This window comes from Pteropus vampyrus, unplaced genomic scaffold, assembly GCF_000151845.1.
Source record: "Pteropus vampyrus isolate Shadow unplaced genomic scaffold, Pvam_2.0 Scaffold48, whole genome shotgun sequence".
In the NCBI taxonomy this organism is placed as follows: Eukaryota; Metazoa; Chordata; class Mammalia; order Chiroptera; family Pteropodidae; genus Pteropus; species Pteropus vampyrus.
The window spans coordinates 7,640,214-7,643,849 of record NW_011888829.1 but is presented as its reverse complement, the minus strand read 5'-3'; positions in this window follow the sequence as shown (position 1 = coordinate 7,643,849).

Sequence of the window (3,636 nt, the reverse complement as noted above, 5' to 3'; positions counted from 1 at the left end):
TACAAGGGATTTAATGGATCCTGAAGTATGTTGTTGACGTAGTATGGACCTGACCATGCTGATGGGCTGGATTTGAACTTCAGCTCCTCAGGACTGGCTGTGTGCTGGGCATTGGTGCTGGGCGGTGAACTTTGTAATTCAGTGGGCTGCCTATTTGCCCTGGGGTTATGCATGTTGTAGGTGATGGGGATGGGTTAGAGAGGACATGTCAGAGTTGTTTTTGTAGTGTTTTTTTCTTAATTAGGAGAAAAGAGATGGGAGCTGGGATGTGAGTCAGCAACCCATTCTTTATTTTCCCCAGTGCTCTGGGAATAGTATTTAACGGACAGACAAATCCATTCATCTTCCCAGCTTCCTGGCCCGTGGAAGCCATGCAGGCTGCTGTCAGAAGAGATATTAGGGGATATAAAAAGCCATTCAGTTCCCTCCCCTCCGTACTCTCCCTTCGTAACCCCTTTTCCCAGGGAGACTGGTGATGTGCTCGCCGACCCTGTCACCTGGAAGTCTTAGGCCTCACGGGCATTTTATGCAGTTTCCGGTTGACTTTCCCGTCCCATTCTTCTTTATTCTGCCGGTTTTTAAAAGAGTTGGTTGATGCGCCCCTGGGCATGGGGAGCAAAGCAGCCCCTCAGGACAGGCGGAGGCTGAAGCGATGCTTCCAGCCACACGACACTGGGGCTTCTGAGCCAGGCCGAGGCAAAACAGGTGCCTCTTGTCTTTCGTCCGTGCTCTTGTGTTCAGCCTTGGCATCTGCACCTTGTCCCGTCTCTCAGTAGTACCTACGCCGGGGTGGAGCTAGATAAGTTGGGCAGCATTTGTCCTTTTCGATCGTCAAGTGGTTCAGAAGGAGAGAGCCATTTCTTAAGGATTTTCTCACTCTGCACTTTGCTCTTTCGTCCTTTCTGGTTGCTGCGTTTGCCTGTGCCTCTGCCCACGTTCTCACGCTCCCATTTTCATATTTTTTAGTGGCGGGTTCAGGGCATTCAATTTTGCACCGTTATCGAGTGCAGACTTTGTACCAAGGACTGTGATGAGCAGGTAGGAAACAGTAGGAAACAGGATCTGGTCTCTGCTCACAAGAAACGAGCCTACTGAAGGGGACAGACATACACAGACACAATTACCTGTCACTCAAAGTCAGGAATCGTGCACTTACGAGTTGTCTAGTTCAATTGGAAGATAGCACGTGTGGCTTGGGAGGAATGGCAGAGCCAGAGATGAGATCGGAAAGCAAGTTGGGGCCGCTGTGGAGGCCTTGATGCCATCCATACTGAGGAGCCTACACTTGTCTTCTAGTGGACGGTGGGAGCTGGCGAGGTTGATGAACGGGAAATGGCGTGGTCAGAGCTGGTCTTTGGGAAGCTTCCTCTAATAGAACTGTGAAAGATGAATTGGAGAGGTAAGAGATTGGAGGGAGAGCAAAGAGGACCCGATTCACATTAGCTCAGCTTAGCAGCGGCAAGGATCTTAACATAGTCTTGAGGGTTGGAAAGGAGGGGACCGATTTGAGAAGGGTTTCAGGTGTGGGTCAGTCAGGGCTCATGGAAACAGAGGGGAAGTCAAGTTGAAGATGACTAGGTCAAAGGAAGAGGGCAAAGTCATGAATAAATCCTGGGACCATAATTCCAGCGAGGACAAATGTTGGCCTCGGGGAGGGTATGTAACTAAATTCTTCTGATCTCAAGCAACAGAAATGTACTCTAGGTAGTCAAAGTGAAAAAAAAAAATTTAATGCAAGAATGTAGAGTAGAAATCCTTCAAATTAAGAGGAAGGGCTGAACCACCAATAGGATAGTCCAGGGAATCGTCTAAAACTTCAGTGGAAGGAATTTGTGGACTTTTCTTTTTGTACAGTGCCTTCAATGCCTCAGCAAGCTCTGGACTTTCAGTGCAGATTTTAGATTCACAGGAGAGAGAATCTGGCCCAGCTTGGCTGAGGTGCCTCCTCCTGGGTCCATCAGCTCTGAGCCGGAGTTAGGTTTATGGCATGCAGAGTTGCTTTCTAGTAGCTTTTCCTTGAATATCAGGGCTGTTCCTGGAGAAGGGGTAATTGTTGTAAGCCAGGGAGCCACACCACTTGATGCCTGCTCTGGTGAGGGGTGAGGAGGAGGAAGAGGATGAGTTTTGTTTTGGACAAGTCGTGGTGTGGGTGCGGTGTGGGAAGTGCACATCCAGAGGGAGTGAACTTCAGCGACCTCTGACTAGAGAAATGCAACTGTTTGAGTGATAACGAAAGCTTTTAGAGTAGGGGAACTTGGGAAAGGGAAAATACAAGGAAAGAGGGAAAGCGAATAGGGTGTGAAGAGACTCTATAAGATGGAAACACCTTAGCTATCATCTAATCCAACACGTTCATTTTATTTAATTTCCATTTGTTTATTTTTATTGAAGTATAGCATGCACATAGGAAAGTGGACACATCCTGAATAGACAGTTCAGTGAAGTCTTATATATGTCTGCACCTTTGTAACCACCACCAGCAGGACAGAGAACATTTCCATGACTCCAGAAAGTTCCCTTGTACCCCTTCTTGGCCAGCACGTCCACCATTCATACCAGGAGTTATCACTATTCTGACTTTTACCAACAAAGATTGTTTTGTTTGTTCTTGGACTTTATACAAATCTTGACATTAAAATGTGTTCTTCTGAGTCTGGCTTCTTTTACTTGACCTTATGTCTGAGAGGTTTATCCATCTTTATTGACGTATGGTATCCAGCTTTATTGACGTATAATTTACGTACCATGAAGTTCATCTGTTTCAAGTGTATAGTTTCATGATATGAACATATTTAGAGATTTGTGCAGTTTTTCTGTTATCCTGATGATGGACATTTAGATTTTTCAAGTCTTGGGCTATTATGAATAAAATTGCTATGAAGTTTCTTGCACATACATTTTAGTGAGAGGGGTAAGAGATTGGAGGGGGAACAAAAAGAACCTGTTTACTAATATTTAATGGCCTGTGACAATGAGCACAATATAATATATATATTTTCCATTTTAAAAACTCATCTTTATTAAGGCACAATTTATATACAAAAATGCTCTTACTTTAGTGGACAGGATTTTATTTTTATTTTTATTTTTTATTTTTATTTGAGATATTTACTAATTTCTCTAGGATAGATATACACCTAGTGGGTCATTGTAGAGTCCAAAGGTATATGTGTTTAATTTCAGTAGAGGCTTTGTTTTCCAAAGTGATTGTACCCCTTTATACTCGGCCCAGCAAGGTGAAAGCCTTCCAGTTGCTCACCTCCTCACTAAACATTGGTGGTGTCAGTATTTTTAATTTTAGCCATTTTGTTGGATGTTTAGTGGTATGACAGGTGGCATTAATTCACGTTTCCCACATGACTGATGATACTGAGCATATCTGCATCTACATGTTGGCTATTTGAATATTTGTGTGTTTGTGTGTGAAGTGAGTGTTTGGATCTTTCAAAGGCTCACTTTTTGTTTTCTTGTTTTTCTTTTTTCTCATTGTTTTTAGGAATTCTGGACCTAAGTCCTTAGTTGACTAGATGTTTTGTGAATACCTTCTTCTGTGTGTGGTTTGTCTTTTCTCTTAATAACGTCTTTTGATGAACATGAGTTTTTATTTTCAATTATCGATTATTTATTTTATGGTTG